At 41.7% G+C, this 23,581-nt stretch overlaps 1 protein-coding gene across 2 annotated transcripts in view; it reads left to right on the forward strand.

Moving 5' to 3' along the window:
* Positions 1 to 23,581, forward strand: part of GNB4 (G protein subunit beta 4) — a 67,585-nt gene that overhangs the window by 7,826 nt on the left and 36,178 nt on the right. The window contains exon 1 of one of the 2 annotated variants that reach the window (XM_027685415.1): positions 23,434 to 23,511. The exons of the other annotated variant lie outside the window; for it this stretch is intronic. The gene's annotated coding sequence lies outside the window, so the exon portion shown is untranslated. Of the gene's footprint in view, positions 1 to 23,433; positions 23,512 to 23,581 lie in introns of those variants that run through there. 2 annotated transcript variants of the gene reach the window in all.

Below are 23,581 nucleotides of genomic sequence, written 5' to 3' on the forward strand. Positions count from 1 at the left end.
TTGGTATGCTGTCAAGAGGCAGGATTCAGTTTGCCTATTATGGATGTTTAAAAAAGGACTAAAAACCATCCAAAAGAAGCAGGGGAGTTGTCAAGAAAAAGCCAAAACCCTACAGAATTGAGGATAATATTTTTGGTCTTACAGAAACACAGGACGTATTTTAGATAATTTTCTGAATGGCTTTATAAAATCTTGAAATTTATAAAAGCTTGAAATTAAAACTGTCCATTTGTATTAGCTTTGTTTTTCTTCAGTCTGTAGTAAAACTCAACTGTTTTGACAGCATATAGTAATTCTATTTTCAGACATTCTAAAATAGCAAGTGTCTTTGAAGGAATATGGTGACACAGAGGTGATGAGGCTTCAGTAAGACTGGACCTTGAGCTTCAAGGAAAGCTTGGATTTCTTATAGAGCAGCACTAAAGTACTCAATGACCTGAAAGGAGGTTGTAGGTGGGTGTTGGTCTCATGTCCCAAATAATAAGTGATAGTACAAGAGGAAATGGCCTCAAGTTGCATCAGGAGAGGTTTAAATTTGATATTAGGGAGCATTTCTTCACTGAAAGGATTGTCAAGCACTGGAACAGGCTGCCCAGGGCAGGGGATGAGTCACCACCTCTGGAGGTATTTAAAAGACATGTAGATGTAGCACTTGCCATGGTTTAGTGCTGGACTTGGCAGTGTTAAGTTAAAGGTTGGACTCGATGGTCTTAGAGGTCTTTTCCAACCTAAATGGTAATAATTAGTTTTTATTTAGTAGTTTTCATCCACGGATCTCAATGTGTTTTATAATGAAGGTGAATATCATGGCCTTAATTTAGAGAGTTGGAGATGGCTGGATAGAATGCTCCCAGGGTTTCATGAGCAGCCCTTAAGACCTGGTTTCCCTCTGCCTTCCCTGCTCTGGGTATCTCCCAGTAGTGACTGGGTCATTCATAAAAGACTCCATAGTGGTCCATACTGGAACCTGAAAGCTGGATCCAGATCCAAGGGGCCCAATAGGATCTCTGAGAGACATGGAATGAAGCTGCTGGAGCCTCAAGACTTTTATCTCTGTCTGATCCCAAAGCAGTGATTACACTCTTTGCTGTCTATCTATATAATCTATATAATCCGTTTCCATTGGTGGGGAATCACACGGATAATGTACTGACTTTTCCATAAAAAATTTATTTGAATTTTTCTCTTCGAAAAGTTTAAACCTTCTCTTCTATGTCACTTGTTGTTACAAGAAAATGTATCAGTGTTTTCTATGCTGACAGATCACAGGAGGGAGGGCAAGCAGTGGACTGGAGCTTTCATTAATCTGTCTTCTCAGAAATGGGAAATGATTTTATTGAGGTGTGACAAATCACAAGAAGTAAATAAATTGATATTTAGGTGAAATACTGTAACAGTCATGCTGTGTGTCTAATTATAGAACTACAACATGCTAGTCCTGTATAAGTGTTCTCAGGCATCAGTATGTAAGCAGTTCACAGCATACGTAGGCATCATCATCCCATGTTCTTTCATCTTGGAGAAGATGGTCATAGATGAGGAACTAAAAATAGTCCAGTTCAAGAGCGCATGCTCCCTGGAGGTGATCAAAGGCTGAGATGCTGTTTAGGCATGCAGACAACCAGAAGTATCAGAGCAGGAAGAGTGTGGTTGAACCAGTTAGTGCACTGATAAAATCTGCTACTTCTGGCTTCAGCAAAGTTTGTGACAGTAACAGAAATGGAGTGCAGAAACACAGGGAAAGAGAGGTATAAGGCAATTCCCATAACAATTCCCATAGCCTAACCTTACATGCCTAACATAGGTGCCTAAATGAGGAAGGCAACTTTTCCTGAACTATTGAGAGATTAAATGCAGAGGATGTTATTTCAGAAAATAATTCAGAGTCCACAAGTATGGCTTCTGCTCTGAACCACCTTTGGAGAAGCCTGACACTCCTCTCGATTATGAAGGAGACTTGGTTTAACTACCTGCCTTCTGGGTTGGTATTGAACACAGCCCGTGTAGGCACTGCAAAGGCAACTTTGCACCTAGGACTACACATCTAATACTGATAATGTACTTTCCTGCATGCCATCACCTCAGGCTTCTCTTTCTGTTCTTTACATGACATACAGAACTTGTGTGTGGAGGCTGAATAGTTTGTCTGAAGGACAAAGACAATGGAAGAGTATCTTAGGTGTGTGCGTTGCATTTGTAACTGAATCGTAAGTCAGACAGACTCAAGGACTCTCCTCTTCTCTGTTTTGTCCTAGATAGGGGAGGTTATTTCTCTAATCAGGATTAGCTTTCTAAAAGTCCCTGGCAAAATCATAAGTTGAGCTGTTAAGTTCGATAAGATCTCTGAAAAACAGGAAGATTCATACCCAAACCAAAAGCAATAGGTTTTGTGCCATATCTGATGTAAGAAGAAAGCAGTATTTACTTAACAAGGAACATATGAAAAATCTGGCTTTTCATTAAAATAGATAATTTTTTAACTCAAAAGAATTATTTTTTTAAATTTATAGTTAAAAATATTTTTTTGAAATGTCATTACTGAAAATTTTGCATCCAGAGCCTAGCTTCAGAAGTTCTGTTCAATTCCTTTGCAGCTGACTTGCAGCACTATTAACACTTTTCATGTTTCTCTGTTGCACTTGTTTAATACCAGACAAGGAGCCATGTGGGTGACAGTTCTGTACCAACAAATCTTAACAGACAGATGCTACGATTTGATCCTGATACTCACTGTATGTTCTACTTAGTGCTGCAACCAGGGCTTAAAAATACAAGCACCAGCTTTTTTCCTGTATATATCTCCATTAAAAAGCCTGTTCTGATCTAACATAATAGTAATAGGAGGCTATTTTTAGACTAAATGAAGGAGGGGGACAATGACATTAATATGTGTCATGGTCCAAGAAAGCTGACATTGGCTGACATTCATCACCAGATCTTGCATAAGTATTCACCATACCTAAATTAAGTAGTAAGAAGAAACTTCCTCCTCCTATTAAGTGGCCCTTTATGCAGAAAAGATTAAATTCAGCTGATAATGTCACCAGGAAGTCGGTGCAATATTTAAAATCCGGTTAACAGTGTAAATACTCAGTTGTTCAGGCACAGCTGTGGCAGTGCTACATCCTGGGCTGAGCACTAGGTCAAGGTGTGCAGGGGGGAATCCTGGAGCCAGGGAAACCCAAGGAAGAGCCGGGAGCTCTGCCAGCAGCTGGCAGCTCTCATGAGCAACCTTGGGAGATTGAAACTGTCCAGGGGAGCACTAGTGACCAGGAGTGCTGTGGGCAGGGATCAGGAGGGAGTTTTGCACAGCAGGGACTGTGCTCATAGGTTTCCAGGCCAGGGAGTGCTCTGGGTCTCTGCCATAACAGTGGGAACTCATCTCACAGTTAAAACCAGTGTTTCTGCCTTATGAAGTCTAACAAGGACAAATGTACAGTCATGCACCTGGGAAAACATAATCCAGGAGTGTATCACAGGCTGGGATCTACCTGGCTGGAGAGCAGCTCTGTGGGAAGGGGCCTGGGGACCCTGGTGGACCACGAGCTCGAAAGGAGTGACCAGTGCTGCTGAGGTAATGAAAGCCAGCAGGATGCTGGGTCACATCAACAAGGGCATCTCCAGCAGAGATAAAGAAATCATTGTCCCACTCTACTCAGCACTTGTGAGACCACACCTGGAATATTGTGTTCAGGTTTGGACCCTGCCATGCAGAAAATAAGTGGACAGGCTGGAGAGGGACCAGAGAAGGGCCACAGAGATGATCAAAGGACCAGGAATCTTCCATGTGAGGAAAGGCTGAGAGAAATGGGTTTGTCCAGCCTTGAGAAAAGAAGGCTCAAGGGAGACCTTATCACTCACCATCTCCCAGAATTTAAAGGGTGGCTATAAAGAAGATGGAGACTCCCTTTTTGCAAGGAGTCACAAAGAGAAGATGAGGGGCAGTGGGTACAAGTGGCTCCTGAGGAGACTCCAATTGGACACAAAAGCAAAATAGTCCACAGTGAGAACAATCAGACATTGGAAAAATCTCTCCAGTGAAGTGGTGGATTCCCCAACGTTGGACATTTTAAGGTTCAGCTGGATAGGGTGCTGGACCCTCTTGTCTAGACTGTGCTTTTTCCAAGAAAGGTCAGACCAGATTCCTTGAGGTCCCCTTCTGACCTAGTGTTCTATGATTTTGTGATTTGATTTGTTTGATTTGATCTTTAGTTCTTGTGTGAACAGATCCTTTTTCACTGTCAGTTATGGCTGTAAGGTTTTGATGGACCAACCCTCTGTGGTCCTTCAGTACTCCATTATACAGAGGAGAGGGAAATAATTTCAGTTAAAATAAAAATTAGAAACACTGAGCAGAGATGCCCTCAGCCAGAAAATTAGGAAATTAAATCCCTGATACTTAGCATGGAATTACAAAATCATAGTGGCTATATTTTCCCAGAACTGAAAAATTAGGAATTGAGCAAGGAAACAGTATGATAATTCAGTCTTGGAGGTGACAAAATAATGAAGCTAATTTTTTGTTTAGAAATCTGAGTATTATTTTCTTGTATATGTAAATAAGGGTAAATATTTGTAAATATATTTGACTAAAAATCTCAACAGAAAGAACAAAAGAATAAAACCAAAGAAATGGTTTAAATGCATAAAGAAAGACTTGTTCAGTGAACCCCTCAAACATTTGTAAAAAAATGAGCAAAGTGGTAGCAAAGGCAGCTAAAGGGAAAAGCATTTTAAACATCTAGTAAGTAGACTTTAATTTCTAAATATAACTACTCTAATAAATTACTTTGGAAACTTATACACAGAGACACAAAATATCCTCAACCCTGTTGTTGAGAAATGTCATTAATTCATTGGAAAAATACACTAACAGGGTTCATGGGTGTGTGTTTTATGGAGGGAAAATTTGTTTCCTTGATGCATATTCATAAACAATGCATTAATCCAACCACACCCCCTGTATCTGTGTTGGCGCTAAATGCTTCCAATGCCACAGAAAATCCACACACACATAAATCTGCTCACTGCACTATTGTGAAGTTTTAATGTTCTTTACAGTCTATTTTTTTTTGTACTTTTTCCTTGTGAGGAGGGAATAAGCAATCATAGCTACAAACATGTCCTTCTGCAGACAGAACTCCTGGTGAGCATGGTGCTTCCACACCCCTGGGCCCGCTCCTGTGCCATCCCATTATTTCTGGTGCCAGCAATTCCTCAGCACTTGTCTGATGTGGGCGCTGCTACACTGTGGCTGATAACAAACCTTTGAGCTGTTAGGCCGACCCTTTAAATGTCCCTCTGACATAAGCTCAGCCTTGGGGACTTGTTGGTATTTGTCATGTGCCTGATAACAGGAGGTTTCCTGATGCAGCCTTTCAAAGGGATGGACAAAAGCAGCACAGCATGATTCTCTAGGGCACATCATCTTTGCTACTTCAAAGGGAACCCTTTCATCTTGGGCTTTGAGAGACTGTGCGCCCAACGTGCTAAGGAGATTTAGAACATCCTTGTTTAGATTTTTGCCTCAGGAGGTTTTTGTCTGATGGTTAAGAATGAACAAAATCCAGGCTAAATTCAAAGTGTTTCATTGTTTGTGGATGAAAAAATGTCTCACATGAATTCGTTAAGGTGAAGATGTCCCTGCTCATTGCAGGAGGGGTTAGACTAGATGGGCTTTAAAGGTTCTTTCCAACCAAATCTATTCTATGATTCTATCCCTAGAAGGTTGGATGGGGCCCTGAGCAACCCGGTCTTCTGGAAGTTGTCCCTGCCCATGGCAGGGGGGTTGGAACTGGAGAATGTTTGAGGTCCTTCCAACCCAAACCATTCTGGGATTTTATGGTTCTGTGATATTTCTGAATGAAAATATCACACAAATTTTCTTCAATAGTGGGTATTCCTGGTGAAGTCACTGTATTGACACTTGTACTTTGCACAAGTAACTGTTCCAGCTTGTGTGCACACACAAACCAAGGTGGATTGTACTGCATTGATATTCAAACAAGAAGGAAGTGGGACACCTCATACAAGGTATAGGATACAGATTAACAGTTTGGTAGCTGTGCCCCACACATGAAATAAAAGTTTAGCCTCAGTTATCAGTACAGTTGATGACAGCAGTGATGATTCTATCATGAGAATTACTAGAAATTACAGCTGCTGGCATGGAAGCACAGCTTACTGGTAAGACAAATTTAGGTGATGCACATAATTTCCAGAATTTTGGAATAACTGCAGTAATGTGGGGTTTGTAGTGAGCCCGTTTTTTTTGTTTTGTTTTGTTGGGTTTCTTTGGGAAGGTTTTGTTCAGTTGGTTGGTTGTTGTTCATTTTTTTCCTGTGACTCAAAAATAGCAAGTGTGGACCTATTTTGGAATAAATTACAACATTTTTTATCAAAGGTAGATCAAAATGTTCAGTATATTTCAGTATGGTCATTGATTTTTTAGAAGCAATAAAAGTGAGCTTCCTTCACTTAGATTCCAGCAACTGACATCCCACAGGAAATTTTCTTGAATTTGGAGATGATGGTGGTGACCACGAGAATTGTGAGCTGGCTAAAGTGCTGACTAAAAGTAATATTCAAGAGAAAGTGATGAGGCTGGAGAAAAGTGGTGTTCCTCTGGGATTAGTTTTGGGATCTGTTGTATTTAATATATTTACTGATGTGTTGAGGTGAAATTCCTCAATGTTGGAACAATGTTGGTAGGTATTGCCAATGCTGAGGAAGACTGGGTTGTTGTTCAGAAAGAATTAGGCTAACTTTTTTACCAGCTTACTGGTAATGTCATATAAGTAAGTCACATACTGTACCAAGCCAGACACAATAATAACCTCGTCTGTAACCTGGGGTTCATGAACTGGAAGTAGCAGAGGTGGAAGCAAACCTGAGTGCACTTGTCAGAGGAAGGATGAATGTGATTAGACATTGGAATATAATTATGTTAGAAAAGATAATTCAGTCCTGTAAGGTGAGTGTTTTTTAAAAATTAGAAGGAAATGTTGGTACCATCTTACAGGGAGTGTTAACTCCTTTTGAGTATTTCTACAGTTGTTTAGCTATTTTTAGACAAATTAACTTGAACTATGAGAGGTATAAAGAAGAGCTACAGGATGAGCAAAAGCATGAATCTTCATCTTTTGAAGGGAAATTAGAAATGTCTCATGTACCCAACCAAATGGAGCTTTCTGGGGTGATGGATCATTAAATACACTGGGAGCAGATATAGGTTTGGTGTCCATGATCACTGAGTCCTTAGTCTATCTGCTGGGATCACTAATAAAGCTGCCAGTCAGTGGCTGTTCAGTAGTTTTCCTTTCTGATAAGGATAGTGGACTGGTGTTAATTCCAAAAGTCCACAAAACTTTTGCATGTGCCACTGACAAGAGGATTGCCAGTAAGACTCTATTTTTATTAGTACTGCAAAAAGTACTCAGCAGCCTCAAAAAACGAATACCATTTTTTAAATCTTGACTACAGATTACTTACAAAAGAATGAATGGTTCTTTAATTGAGATCTTACTGAACTTCCTTCTTTTAGGTCTTTTGAGCAGGGCTCTGGTGGTGTCACTGCTTTAGCCCTGCCTAATGAGCCAGCTCCCCACGATGACAGCTGCTGCTGTCTGGGTTTGACTTCAGAGAGCTCCGTAAGTAAGTGCGGAGTGTGATGACATCATGCTCCCTGGGGTGTCAGCTATTAGCTGCTAAAAATAGTTACAGGCAAACACAGAACAGAAAAATCAAATGTCTCTTTAAACCACTAGTGAATGGGAAGGTAAAGAGCCAGAGCTCAGCTGAGGGGTCTTTTGTTTGAATGCGAGGGCAACAACATTGGGCTGCCATCCTGGCTAGTGATGCTGATGATGCTTTGGGACTCGTGAGCTGGGAGAGCCCACAGGGACAGGTTCATCTCTGGTGAAATTCCAGAACTGTCATGGTAAGTGAGCTTTTTGTGTTTATTTCCCACTGGTTAGGTTATCTGATCTGAGTAATCCGTGTTTTGCCGTCCTTAATGTAACTATGGGATTCACGGCACGAGAATGATGTCCGTGTTACTGCCAGTATAACCACAGTTCTATTAAAAATTAAAACACAAAGCAATATTAATTTTGCAAAGTGAAGTGTTCAAGCTTAAGAAATAATGTACAGTAAAGACTATATGCAGGCATAGATAGTGCCTCCAGTCTCCAAGTTCAGGAAAGCATCCTGCTCACCCTGTGTTTTGGGGCTATTTGGTGCAAGTTTTTTGACACCACTTATGACCTTTAGGCCTTGATTACAGATTTATGAGATAAGACAGGCTTGAAGACAGAGGTCTCATTCTCAGGCTTTAACTTAATTCCAGTTTTGTAATGCAGACCTCTCTCTAACATTTCTGTGGTACTAGTAAGGTGTTTCAGATATTAAACTGCTCCAAATTAAATTTGATCTAATAAAGAAAACACATATAAATGCAGAAGCAATATAAGATGAAAGATAAGATAAACACAGGACTGGATGTCTCACAACCTTTGAAAATCTCATCTTCTGTTTTTTGTACTAATTAGGCCATGGACAGAAATTTTCAACTAGGATTATCAGTGCTCTTAGAAGAATGTCTAACCTCAGTTACTCCTAAGAATATTTTTTGTACTTTTGTACTTCTTAACTTACCATCTAAGGGCAGACAGGGGTAGAAATATGAAGCTCTGACTCTGACTCTTCCAGACAAACACCAGAGATTCTCATTCCATACAAATGGGCCCAAAGCTCCCTTGGCCGAAGTATAATCTTTTTCTCACCCATTCTAACTCACCTGCAACAGCTTTGTGGTGATGCAAAACCATCACAAATCACTCATAAGTAGCACTGGTCCCTTTAGCAGGGAGAACAACCTCTTCTCCCTACAGATTTGGCACCTTGACCCCAAACTACCTGGTCTGCAACCAGTGCACAGGCTAAACCCACAAGTCTGCAGATCCTACAGGGCCTGACTCACGTCTCTGCCAAGACCTTGCAGGAGCCTTCCCCAGAGGGAATGAGGAGCCTGATGGATGTGGTGCTGCAGGACATCAGAGTGTGTGCTAATGAAGCAACAGATCCATTACAGTATTTATCCATGTCACAAGATCCAATTACAGGAACTTTGTGAAGTATAAAATAGTCTGATTTTACCCTGTGCTCATCCTGTAAAAGTTGACGTCTCTAAAAGATATTCCCATCCTACCATGATTTCCGTGTGCTGATTCATCTACGTTCAAGATAGTTTAGAACTAGGATTTGATTCTGCCTTATTGCTGGTAATGGTTTTTGTAAATCTGTTTGATAATTTTCATGGATGAAGCTGAAGAATCCCTGGGTCTTCTGCTTGCGGGGTGTGACATGTAAAGTAGAAGTTTTTCTTGGAGATCAGAAGGCAGGGGACTGACGTAGGAATTATTGTGTGAAATTACATTGTCTCTGTTATGTAGGAATTCAGACAATGATTGTGATAGTCCCTTTTGTCCTTTAAAAATGAGAATTTATGACTCAAAAGGTGCTCTGCTGTCAGTCACAAAATTTTCCCATTACACTGAACCTTATTTTTAATGCTATAATATCCTGTTCTTTTAGGTGCAAGTGTGGTGTTTTGAATGCAAACTGATTTACAGTCATTTTCTTCAGTCTGCAAAACAGGCACCAAAAAAAAAAAAAAAAAGAAAAGAAAAAATAAGATAGAAGAAATTCTATATTCAGTGTTAGTGGCCAGGGGGGTAAAATATAATATAATAAAAAAAAAAAAGGAAAATTTCCTCTTTTTGTGGGTTTGTGAGTTTTATTTTTTTTTTAGGAAGAGGACTATTTTTAGATGACTCCTACCTGAAGGAGCAGCATCTTAAAGAGAATGATAATAAGAAATTGAAATACCAGGAAGCTTTACAACATCAAATGCATACAATTTTTAGCAGGTGGCCAACTTCTTGTTTAGAAAGGTTTTCTGCTGCATTAATTTTTTTCTTGCTGTATCCCCCAAGGCTGAATGTCACTATCTCCTGCAGACAATGCAGCAACGCCCTGATTTTGTACTAGACAATGATTTTTTGATTCACAAGCTGTTTCAGCATTCCAGAGCATTGCACTGTTCTAGCATGGATTTGTCTGAATTTATAGTAATTTATTCATAAAAGGATTTATTCATAAAAAGGTTGTTCTCTCTGGTTTGTGGGATGCCATCAGGGATAAAGGCACATGCAGTAGCACAAACAACTGAGATCTTGTGGCAGACTTTTTGTCTGCTTGATGCTTTCACTTGACACTGATTATAATGGCAGTAGAGTAAAATAGCCTCTAAAAAATAAAATTTTCTGTTGGAATGCTGGCAAAGTAGTGCAGATGTGGCATAAAGTTATTGTGTCTTCTGTAGGTGGTGGCACTCTCTCATATGTTCTGTTTTCAAGGTTCAACCAAGAACTGTATGAAATACTCCCAGCAAGAGGTAGAACTACCTAAGCCTCATGTCCTTTGACTTTAGCTGAGCAATCAAACCCCTGTCCTGTGCTTTTTTGGTGTGCAAATGGACCTGCCGTGTGTGGAAATGATCTCAGCTGAAATCGAAGCAAAGTAGAAAGCAGAACTGTGTCAGTGACTGTGAATGGATCTACCCAAATTTTGTAGGGAATGTAAGAATGGTGGACCTAAATAATCAACAAAATGAGGGTAAAAGTCTTTATAAAGCACCTGTGGAAGCACATATTTATGTTTTACATGTCCAAACTGTATCCCATTGAAATGATGGACAGTTCAACAAAATATATATGCCTGGAATGTACTTAGATCCAAGAGCAGGAAGCTGAGTCCAGATAGAGTCAGACTGGAAATGAGGCAGATGTGTCTATTAGTGTGGGTCATTGAACACTGGCATATCTAGTCAAGAAGCCTGATGTTTCACATGCACAGTACATTGAGGGTTTGTCTACATAATCCAAATTAACAGCAACGAGTTAAGGGATCTGATATAGGAACTTCCTAAGGGATCCAGTCCACTATTGCTGTAAAATGTCAGACTGAAAGATCAAATAATCTCTCTGGCTGGAAAATACAGAGCGATAGCTCTGTCCTGTAGCTGCACAGCAGACAGAGAACAAGAAAAGGTTTTCACTCTACTGCATAAGAAAATATTAATGGTCCTGTCTCACCACAAATTTTCACGCAATTAGATAGTTAGATCATGTAAAATCTTGCCTCTTCACCAAGTCTACTCACTATAACATTTCAGACATAAGAAGAGGGACACCTGCATTAAAGTGAAATTTGACGATTGTTTTATACGGAAGTTTGTGAGACAGAACCCTTATCCACAGAAATCATGTTGTCAGCAACGCTGTTTGTTTGAATTAACGCTGCAGATTGGATCTAGTTGCTGATGCTGATCTCAACTTTTATGTAGGACATAAATTGAATACATTACATTTCCTGCCGCGCCAGGCCGGCTCTGACGCAAACACCAAAGCTGAAGTGAACGGGAGCAGGCAGCGCTGTCAGCCCGAGGTGCCAGGCCATTAGAAATTCCAGGTTCCTTAAATGTAAATGTAGTATAGAAATCCAAGCTGAAAGACATCCCAAAAATATATCCTAAGATATATATTATTCTGACAACACGTTGGAATCAGCTATTACTGCTGACACTGAGCCAAACCCAGCGAAGGAGTCTTTTGATTTATTTCGAGAAACATGTTGAGTTCAGTGTCCTGTAACTGCATCTGTCACCACCAGCCCCTCAGGAAAAAACTGAGTAGGGCTGTTTTTTGTTTTTCAATCGTTAACTTCTCACTGCTGTGCCTTCCTTCCTCTCTAAGCTTCCTTTTTGTGTAGATGAAACCTAGTGATGCAGTGTTTGCCTATAGGCGTCCTTTTTCCTGTGAACATAGAAAACCCTGAAGAACAAATAAACTGTTTAAGTTGCTGATCCTGCATGTTTGCAAATTCATTGGGAGATTTGGCTCACATGTGAGGACACAAGGATCCGGCTCCTGGGGAATAAACGTCAAAGAACATGAAAAGAAAAGCCTTAGTAGGCACTGGGACTATAAGAACAAAGAGTGCTTCCAAACTTCAGTAGTAAAAACCACTGGGAAATGTGGCATAGTCTGACAGAAGCAATAAGAATGATGGTTCTGAGTCAGGCACTGAATCAGAAAAAAAAAAAAAGAAACAAGAAAGAAAAAAAAAAGAGGCTTGATCCAAGTGAATTAAAGCCACTTATATTCCTGGAAATGAATTATTTCCTCTTTATCAAAAAAGGAAAAGAAGACAAAGAGGTTAAAAATGTAATTATATGTTGCAGAAAGAATTATATGGCAACTTCTGTCTCCTAGGCTTGTGCTCAGAGCACAGACCAGAACTCTGAAACACTGACTGACTTTCTGCAGTGTCTCAGCAGTGTTGCCTGTGCTGCCTATTTACTTTTCAATACTTCCTCTCAGAGCCTGTCTTTTAGTCTGTGTCCTCTGCAGGCTTTTAGAGGAAACTCTGGATATTATTTTGTGTCCAGAATAAACAGAAAGCACAGTACTGTCTTCTGTGAATAATCTCTCTCCCTCCCATGTGAATTTACAAATACTGTAGAAAAACAAAATGATCACAGAAATAGAGTTTTGTCAGATGGTCCCTCAGTGCTGAGGACTTGGTTCCTTGCTTTGTCAATGAGTATCCGTTACATCATTTACTATTTATGCTGCAAAGGCCTTCAAGGAAGTGCTGAAGCCTGTGAACATCTCCCCCCTTTCCTATCTTAGGCTGAGAATATTTTCATTCCATTCATCTCTGCCTAGACACAGAGTGCCTGGAGACTGTGGCAGAGTATCTGCTTCCAGTGCACACTGATGTTTTGCCAGTCATGTGTCATGAGGGAGCGTCCTCCCACTGGTATGAACAATATGACCATGAAGGAAAGCGAACAGTAACTGCATTATGTCCTCCAGAAGATGGATGGAAGTTAGAGGGAAAATGCTTTAGTGCACTGTGTTTCGAGGCCCTGCTCATCAGTTGCACGACACCATTGCTACAATTTGTTTCCCAGAGTTTACAAATGAAATTAAATCAAGGTTGTAAACCAGAAAACCGTGTTCATACGCTTTGTAGGTTGGTGACAGATGTGCTGTAAAATGCTAAAAAAGAGATCAACTGCAATTAGTCTATAAAGAACCTAATCACCCTTATGAATTTAACAACCAAGATTTCAAATAGTTAACTTCATACTGTCCTATGCACTCACTAAGAGTGTCTCTTTGTGCTGGGTTTTGGTTTTTTGAGGGTTTTTTTTTTGATGGATGGAAGCTGGTTGGAAATAAATATATTAAGGTTCACTTACTCCTAAAACTTTGTCATTTAATAACAAAAATCCATTTGGTTATGAATGCATTAAGGTTTCTGCACTGAGCATACCCAGACTCTGCCAGTCATCAGAGAGGGTCTCAGTCATTCTTAATTTGCTGAAGAGCAGAAAAGGAGTGGGGCAACTTCCTACAGACTTTTTCCTGGCTTTCCTGGTATGGAGCCTTGAAGTAGATGATGCTGCCATATGACAGACCACCTGATTAAACTAACTGGGATATAATTAACATTGCACAAGCAACCCAAAAAGTTTTATGGGGTTGCAAACAGCATTATCTCTCATTATCCCAAAGAAAGTTTATTTCTTGCTACTTCCCTTGAGAGAAGAGTTAAAAATTGCCCTTTTATGGGAAGAGGACTGACCAACAGATAGCCAGAGAGAGCAATCTGGGCACTAGGATGGCCAGCTGGAGCCCAGCCAGAGTGGCTGGGACTGATGATCCCCTGAAACGAAACTGTGCAGCAGAAGCTTCTGCAGAGACCTTCCTTGCCAGGTGCCACCTGGAGAAGCCAGTGACAGCCTGGCCTGTGGGAGTCCCAGATGAAGCAAGATGAATGGGAATGAAAGAAAAGGAAGGGAGCAGTGGGGAAAGGAACGAATCTTTATTTTGTGTGCTGGAAAGATCCAACCACATTGCACTGTTGCAGTGTTTTGAAATGTGTTTTGTCTTAGGACCTGACTCTCCTGAAGCCAATTTAAGTCATCGGTTTGCTACACAGTGATGCAAATAAGCACCAACCCCGTGCTTCCACAGTCACGCAGACACACATTTCTTGGGTTGAGTGCTTGCTTTTTAGCACAGTAGTGAACCAACAATGCTAAAACACCATCTGTTTTGCTGTGTCAAGGGTACCAGCTATCACTGCAGCCACATCACTAAATCACATTACAACCCTCAGCCTAATGACATTTGTATAGATCTCCAGCTCTCTACTATTTGTCACTAATCAGAGTAGTCTGAAGATAATCATGCAGGGACATTATCCCATTTGATGTTCTTTCCCTCTGCCTTAGCTACTCATTTCTACAGTGCACACACAAGCCAGCATAGCCTGACTTCTCCAACTCCTTTTGTTATCTTTATTTGTCTTTTAGCAGAAATAATAGAGAGGTCAGTGAGGTTATTGTGCCAGGTCTGTTGCTCAACTCCCCAGTTCCCTGTTGTGGTGGGATCTAGCAGGAAACTTGAAGAAATCCAAAAAACAGCCAAACCTCTTCTCATACTACCCTGCCTGTGCAACAGGGGCTGTTGAACATGATTTAGCCTTAAGAGATTAAATATCTTTTTGTTACAGTGTGCCTCATCCCACTAGAGACAATGTTAGGGTTCATATCAGCACTACTGAGCGCTCCTGTTTGCTCTACCTGTTTTAGCATTGCAAAAGGATTGGGCAAATTTTCTTCCCTGTTGCAGGCACTTGAAACTGCAACGAATTTCATGAAGTGAACAGAATTGTTTAGGATTTCGATCAGTGCAGCTGCAGAATTTGACCAACCATCTTAAAACCGTTGCATTTATTTCTAAGATTCGAAATGTTATATTAATAATTTAAACAATTGTAGGGAATATCCTGTTACATTGACCTTGAAAATGTTGTTAGACGTAGTAAATACATTTGCTTGCTAAAATGGAAAGATGAAATGCTCACTCACTTAGAGCTTCATATGGAAATCATCAGGAAAACAGCTCTTGTTCTAAATGTAGCTGTCAAACTGACAGGTTGCAAAAGAGACAGATTCCCAGCTATTCAGTAGTTACAAAAGATCAAGATGATCCAGTTTCATCAGACCATCAAAGAGGGTGACTTGAATTTGTTGAATTCAAATCAGTTTTCTCTGTTTGCTCACTTAGGCTGGTCCTAACTGCAGGTTTCTAAGAAACTCATAATAAACTTCTGAGCTGTTACTCATTCAAAGAACATCAAAGAGCTGTCAATTATGAGGTGTCAGAGACTTGAATAAAAATGCAACTGCCTTTTTTTTAAAATACCTTGGGCTGATCACAACCACTTTGACGTAAGATGCAATTTCTCTGCATGTGCAATTAGCAACTGGTTCTGGCAATTTCCTTATGGGAATTTTTCCAGGGGTATTTGATGTAAGCAAATGTCTCTGAAAATAAGCTGTGGATGCACTAGGAAGATCATTTTGAAGTTTTTTTATGAAAAAGACATCTCTGTGTCTGCTGTAGTTTAAACATCAATGTATAACTTTATCAATTCCTGACCCTTTGTCCCTGTCCATTGCTCAGCTCCACCACTCTAATCCAGCCTTTTATTCTTTGGAGTAGTAGAAACCTTGGGTTTTTTCACATGCTCGTTAATGGATTTACCAAGATACTTGGGACTTCTTTGCAAAGGTGCTACTGCTCTGCTGATTGGCATTCAGCATGGGCAGGCAGAGCAGGCCAAGTAAAGAAGCAACAAGCCAGAAAGGAACAAAAACCATCAAATCTTGAGTTTTCATTCCAAATGTCTTTGAATCAGCAGCTCTGGGCCCTTCCCAGCTCTTGAAGGAATACCAGTTTAGTGCAGTGAGTGAGTAAGGTGTGTGAGGGGGCGACTGCTTCTCTGTCAGTTGTGAGAAGCCTTATTTTAAAAAGTGCTTCTTTTTTTGCTGGTGTTCCGGAGGTTTGAATGGCTCAGAGGAGCTGGTAATGGCTCACAGAGGCTTTCTTGTTCATGGCCTGCTGCCCAGCCCAATCCAGCCCAGGCCATTAGTGACTGGGAGCTGTTACCCTGTTAGCACAGCCTGATGGATGTGAACTGTGCCTTCATCCAGTTTTCAGCAGGAAAAGCATCACAGAAACCAGCACTGCCCTTGTCCCTGAGTGACTCTCAAAAGACAAGGGTGTTTCGGGGCAGAGCCGATGGTGTGGCAGCTTCTCCTGCCCCGTGCCCTTCCCTCCACTGCTGAGAGGGAACACCAGCCTGCAAAGCTGTCAGGCTGATGCTTTTCCCATCATTGAAATGTCACACAGTGAAACGGGAACAGAAATCAGAAGCACCTTGGGTTAAGAGCATGGATATCTTCTGGTAAAAGATACTCAGAAGAGCATGAATGGTTTCATTCAGAGTTTTGGACCAAAGCCCACTGTATATGAGGAAAATCATTAACACACTATCAGAAATTGTGAATTAAAATGGAAATTACTTCTTTATTGTAATTTCTGACTTTATTTTATAATGTTTTTATTATTTCTTTTACGCATTTTGCTCATTTAGACTCTCATACCGGTCATTTTTGCTCTGCTTATATTTAATTTCACTTCTTTGTTTGCTCGCTTGTTCTTCCATCTGAAAAGCTCTCGTGTTGGGTAACTTGCTCAGCAGCAAGGATAGAAGGAAGGCAGGTGGGCAGGCAATCTGAATTCTGATTTTGGCTCTGCCACTGGTTGCTTGGCAAGCTGCTCACACCACTCCGTGCCTTACTTTCCCACAGAAAGAGACTCATAGTTGAAGAACAGCTTAAAATTTTTGACAAAAAAAGAACTGTGCATCTACTAGTGCTATGGATTAAAGGAAAACACACCTGAAACCAAGTATTATATTCCATGTGCTCCTTAAAGTATATATTAGTTAAACCCAGTAAGCCTCTGTTCATTTTCCTTTCCTGAATTAGTTCTAAGTGTTGAGTCATCATCATCTATACACACATCCAAACCACCATAGGCATCTTAGTCTTCAAACTCCAAAAAATCCAAAACATTCTAGATTCTTCTGGATTCTTCAGCCCATTTAACAGGTATGATATTTAAGCAGCAATTCCTAGTAACCACTGAGACACAGTTACAGCACAGATCTGAATGGCACTGCAGAGGGTATGTATTGCTGTGTCCTTAAACTTTAATGTTCTCTCTATTCCCTCCCTCCCCGATTTAATTTGAATAAAGTGTCCACCAGCAGGACACAGCAGTTTGTTAAGGGCACAGTTGTTATATAACTTTATATTACTTACAGTCTTATAACACTGTTTCAGATAACACCAGAAATAGTGTCTCTCCTCTGCCTAGGCCACTATTTCCACTATCATTAATTCCCTGCAACTGAAACCCTTTTCCCTCAGGAATGGCTGGGGGTCGTAGCAACACTGCTGATGCAGATGCAGGTTAAGAGGCAGCAGCAGCAATATGCTGAAAAGCTTCCTAAGAATGGTCTCTCTCTCCTTGCCGTCCTGGAAACCAGCCTCTTGTATCAGATTTCCTCATTCAGTGCCATAAAACTCTTCAGGTACCAAAAGTTTTGTAAGTTAAATGGCAAAATTGAAGAATTACAAGCTTGAATAATACTTCTGACAACTCAGGGGTAAGCTCCGACCCAAAGTCCAGAGGAAGGTGAAATATATCTGTAATTAATCTAATATGCAACACTTGACTGTAGTGAGTATTTCCTGCTACACCACACCCAAGGGTTAGCTTAGATTCCAAAACTGAAGAATTTGCCATCTTTACTATAATGGCACCTGAGAGCTTGGTGTTCTGCAGTGTGCAGTGAGCAGCGATGGGCTGTGCTCAAGGGGATAGTGTCATGTGCAGCAGGGTTTGGTGTGTAAATGTGTTCCATTTGTTGGTGGCCCTATGAGAATACGTATACTAAAAAATATTACACCTCCGATTTTCTAAGATACTGAGTATCAGTGGAATGCAAGAATCTTTCATTAAAAATGTGTAAATCAGTTTGATTTTGTTCTGATTAGAAAGTTGCTTATATTTGTAAGAATTTCTAAAGCTAGTTAATGGACTTGATCATGATTCTTTGGTTGTCTTCCTGTTTTGTTTCATAAAAAGGACAGAATTTATGAACAGACTAAACAAAATAGTACTTCTTTAATACTCCCTTCTTCCTAGTTCTACACTCTTTTACTACCTGTGTCAGTTCCTGAACACTTGGTTAAGCTTCTTTCACCACTATTCACATTTTCTCTTTTGTCTCCACTCACTTTGTTCCTGGAGCACAACTTTAATGTATGTTATGCTCTTCATTTGTTGAAAAAGTATCTGAAAACTCACAAAAAATGATCACTTGCTGTTGTCTGTGCAGCAAACTAGTCCTTCTTTGCTCCTTATTGCACACACTGTAAAATTCTGGGGGTTTAGGATTAGGTTTGGTATACAGTAAATAAGAGTAATTTCCAAAGCAAGATCTAGAAGGTGCCATCTTCTCAATAGGTAGAAGAGCTATTTGGCTGAAAAAGGCTGGGAGATGTTTCAAACTGAGAGTTAAAAAGGGATCTTCGTTGTTTCTGCCCCTCCCATCTGCTGTTCTCTGCAGCTCAAAATGGGGCAGAAAGCCAACGTCATGACATTTGGGCAGACAGCAGTTTATGGAAGTGTCTATTACAATTCCACTCCCACACCCTTGGTAGAAAGGAGCCTTCTCCCTGGCCAGTGCAAGCAAAGGTGTTGCCAGAGAGTTACAGCTGATGTGAGGCTTCTTTCCCTGGGTCTGGGGTTTGTAGGCAGACTTGTACATTTTTCTACATAGGTTTTAAATACAGATTCCCCTTCCTCTGCTTGCTTACTCCTCTCCCTCTCCAGAAGGAATCAGAGGATTTCTAAAACATGCTGTGGAGTTTTCTCAGCCCTCACGTGCCACCGTCACCAGTGGGCTGGGCTGCAGCATCAGAGAACGTGCAGAAGCACCGTGATTGAGATGAGCTTTGCCTTCTGCCTCACACAGTCATCTCAGACACTGGTGAAATACCCTGCAAATTACAGTGAGCTCGTGAAACCTGCTACTGATCTCAGTGTTTCAACTGATCTTGGAAGGGAACAGTGCAGATCAGATGGCTTTTTCAGCCCATTTGATTATTTTTTGCTGTTCTTTTACAATGACCACTTCCAGCTGTTCCACGAGTCTGCTTCATCATTTTATCTGAAATAAATATTAATGTATTCATAAATACATGCATATATATAGGCTGTACGGAAAGCATCTATGCAAATATGCCCACTCCCTTTTCTTCTATTTAAATAGTGTTCAGTGATTGTTCAGTTCTCTTTAAAGGATGAGTCACCTGGCTCTCTCTGGAGTCAGGAATCTAAACTCAAACCAGTAGCTGCACAATGATCAGCTGTGTAGCTTGATCAGTTATTTTACTGGACCCCAGAAAGTAAATCCACGATTTTTCAGTTTCCTAAATAACAAGAAAAATATTATTATCCTTTCTGCTTACATTATTTTTCTTTAATTCTTTATTTGAATTTAATATTAGAGAATTAGCTTGTGGATAAAAAAGGAACTGCTGGATTGGCAGCCCTAGAAACTGAAGTTCCCTGTTTCTTGGTAGCACAAGGACAATAGTAAAACACAGCAAGGACACTCTCCTCCACCTGCCCCATTAAAGGGCGATCCATGGACCAGAGCTGGTGGTGAGCAGCCAGTGCAGGTGCCATACGCATTCCCTCTTGGAATTCTAGAGAGCCATGGACATAATGTGAGCTAAACTGCCACCTTGGATACTTTTCATGTGAAGCATCAGCCGGTGAGCAGGGAGATCACCAGTCCTTGGGGCTGTGGAAGGTCACCCCTACCTAAGCAAACACTGACAGAATGACAGAAGAGGATCTGTCACACCTGTGCTGAGCAAAAGGACGGGTCTGGAATGAATGAATGTTAGACTTCAGTGAGAATAAAAACAGGAGATGGAAGGTAAAGCAGTAACCTTTGCTGTCATATTTAGGAATTAAGGGAGAAAGGGATATCTGAAGGATGTGTGTTTTCCCATCCTGTATATAGAATATAAAGATAATATGTGTAATCCTGCTTAACAGAGTAATTAAAATAAATCAGTAAATTAAGTGAATTTTTAATAGCTCTTCATAGGACTTGAACAAAGAGTGATGTGAGATTGCTCACTTATAACTAAGGGGTTAATTGCCATTTTAATTCCCAGATGTGAAAAGAAAGATGGAAATGTGAGGGAGAAAAGATGTAGATTAGCATCTCTCACCTGAGGAGCTGCGTGGATTGCAGAGGCAGAAGTGCTGTCAGACATAAACAAAGAACGAGGACAAAGCACAAGGCAAATGTGCAACTGTGGAGCAGCCTGATTTAACCAGTGACACAAACAACCACGAAGGAAACCAGCCTTGCCACTGTAGAGGTGTCAAGAAAGTGGATTGCTCCATCAATAAATTAATTCTGAAGTCTGGATGAGCAATTTTTTTTTTCTTTCATTTTCCTAAAGTCAGTCAAAGGGGTTATGTGATTCAGTCACACCAGTGCAGGGGATTCCCTCTGGATCTGTCTCTTAGTTATGGGTTGGGGTTTGTTGGTTTTGCTTTTTTCTCTTTGACTTGTCTCCTGAAAAAAAACCCCACATGACTTCTTTGTGTGTATCCTGAAGTGTTTTGGGAAGGAATTAGATAATGGGCTAATGAAATGTAGGGGCTTTCTGGTACATGGGAAGTACCAGGCTGACAATGAATCCTGCATTTCTCTAGAACCAAGAAAAGACATGCAGAGACTTTGGTGGTATTTTTAGCCATTTAGATTATACGTGTGCCTGTCCATCTCTGTGCCTTTTGGTCTTAGCCCTGCCAAGACTGGGGAGTTTTTTAGAAAACCTCTCATTGCTTCCTCATACCCATTCACTGCTCTAACACACAGTGTTTCACTGATTTCCATCAGAAGGGTGTTTAAGGTGCTACTGGACCAGTCTTGACTGAGGTTTTCAGTTACAGCTGAGTCAGCACAATCTCCAAACAGGTTCCCTTCCTCTACCTTCCCTTTGGAGGTGTTTCAGGCTCGTTGGGCAGGAATCCAAGCATTGGGGGCCTCCGGTAACATTTAATTTATCAGAAACCAAAGTTGCTGCATTGGCTGTAGTAACTCATAATTCAAAGAAAACATGTTGGAGAAACTGATATGGATATTGATTTTAAAAACTAATCTGGCGCTGTCTCTCAACCTTTCTTTTTCACTGCAGAAAAAATTGATTCCTTATATAAATTCTAAAATAATACAAAGCATATTGCGGAACTGGCATAAAAATGGCTCCATTAGGGGTAGCTCTGATTTTGCAGAGTGGTGTTTGGCATGTGAAACCAGTGATCAGAAGCAGAACTGGATAAAAGCTGGTTGTAAAACACTGCCAGCAGGAGAACTGGGGATTTCTATTTCATTAGGAATTTGTAACTTCATGTAATAAATGACTAAACTGACTACACAGCAGGTGAGATGAGTTTTATGAGGAGGGGCAATTTCTTTTATTTGTATGGGTTGGTCCAAGACAGGATAATCCTCCTTGCAAACTCTGCTTTGCTGTTGGCCTTGGACCACCATGGCTGCAGCAATGCCACTCCTGAGAGAGGAGTTTCCCTGCTGAGAACCCTGTCCTGAGCGCTTCATTTTCACAGCCTGCAACTGAAGAATCTTCCCTGTTTCCCAAATGAATCATGAAGATAAATTATGTAATTTTAAATGTTTTAATTTGCACTGGAAGGACAAAACCTGATAATTTTATTATATGTAACTACCTAAATACCATCTGAACTTTTCTGGGACTTTGCTGGCTGCCTATTATTTTCCAGAGCTGTTTCAAAACAGAAGATGAGAAATGGTGTGCTCATTCTGGGACCATATCTTGTCAGTAATCACTACTCAGGGTTTGGAAGATTGAATTAGGAAAAATGTAATGGAACAAGCACAATTGAAGGGAGAACCATCCTTGTGCCAATTTCTTCCTTTTATAAAAATATGAGTGATATATATACGGTGATATAGTGACCCTGAGACAAGTTTATTTTCCTCTTCAGGTATAGTCCAACAAAATCAAACCCATTCCTTGTTGGTTTTTGCTGTGTGATCACTCATAAAATGCAAAGCAAACATATTGCTGGATGACATCTGTCCTTTGGATAAATGGAAGACAGGTGTATTGCAGTGCAGGAAAGCACAGCATAGACTTTGCAACCAGGACAAAGCTATTAAAATACTAGGTATGAGCCAGTTAGGGGACTTGCATGTTTTTTTAAGACTGATTTAAGGCAAGCAATGAGTTGTTTCATTACAGTACACACTGTCTGTTGCAGCATTTACTGCCATTAACACCAAGCCATTTGTCCGTAACACACTAATGGCTCAAAGATTGGTTTACTCGCAGTAGTTATGATACTCTTGTAAAATATTTTACAAGAATTTGACACTTTGTGTTGTTGTTGGTGTGTCAGACCCGTGCTGAGATGATGCAGGTGTCCCATCTCTAGTGTTGGAGAGCTGACCAGGGCTGTGCCAGGGCATTGACCTCTGCAGAGGTGTCCCTGCAGCATCAAGGTCAGTGGAGCAGGAGACCCAGAGGCGCAGCCAGAGCATCCACAGGTCAGCTGTTCCCTGTATCCTCAGGTCTCACATTGGCTGTGACTGAAGTTTGGCAATTTGATCATAAGACAAGCAGCAGATGTGGAATGGCCAGACAGACCCACAGCCAGACCCACAAATGCCTGGCAGTCAGTCTCTGATGGTCCTTCTGCTCTCCACACGCTCGTGTGAGAGGGGTGCACCACTGAGGGATGTAGGGTGGCAGCTTTGTGAGGCATGCACATGATTTGAGTATCCATTTAACACATCACTTTTTTATTTTCACATTACTGACCTGCAAAGCTCAGTGCAGTCGGTCCTTGTCACACACCCACGTCCCCACCCTCACTCCCACCCCTCGCTCCCCACAGCTCCCCATCACCCGTGTCCTGCTCCCTGGATCCCCATGCCCGTGCCACTGATGTCCCCCAGTGTCCCCACACTCCTTGGTCCCCATCCCCGAAGGCTGCCACCCGCAGGGGTCCTACACTCGGGTGACACCTCTGGGTCTCCACCCCAGGATTCCCAAGTCCCCCTCCCCTGCACCCCCATGCCCTGGGGTCCCACCACCACCCACGGTGGTCACCCGCAGGGTCTCCCTTCTCCGGTGACCCCATCCTCGGAGCCGCCGCCCCCCGCGACCCCCGCCCCGTGTCCCCCTCAGGGCGGCGGCAGCGCCGCCCCGCCGCGGGGCGCGGTCCCTTTAAGCGCTCTGACGTCACGCGGCGCTGCCATGGCAACGGCCCGTCCCGTCGCGCGGCCCGTGCGGGCGGGGCGGGGCCGCTCCCGCTCCAGCAGCGCCCCGGCCATGGCGGCGGCTCGGTGACACCGCGCTCCCCGCGCCCGCCGCGCCCGCAGGTACCGCGCCCGGGGGTGCCCCCACGCCGGGCTGTGCCCGCGGACGGCTCTGCCCGGCCCACGGGGCTCG

This window comes from Neopelma chrysocephalum, unplaced genomic scaffold (genome assembly GCF_003984885.1).
Source record: "Neopelma chrysocephalum unplaced genomic scaffold, ASM398488v2 Primary Assembly neopelma1_69, whole genome shotgun sequence".
Taxonomy (NCBI): domain Eukaryota; kingdom Metazoa; phylum Chordata; class Aves; order Passeriformes; family Pipridae; genus Neopelma; species Neopelma chrysocephalum.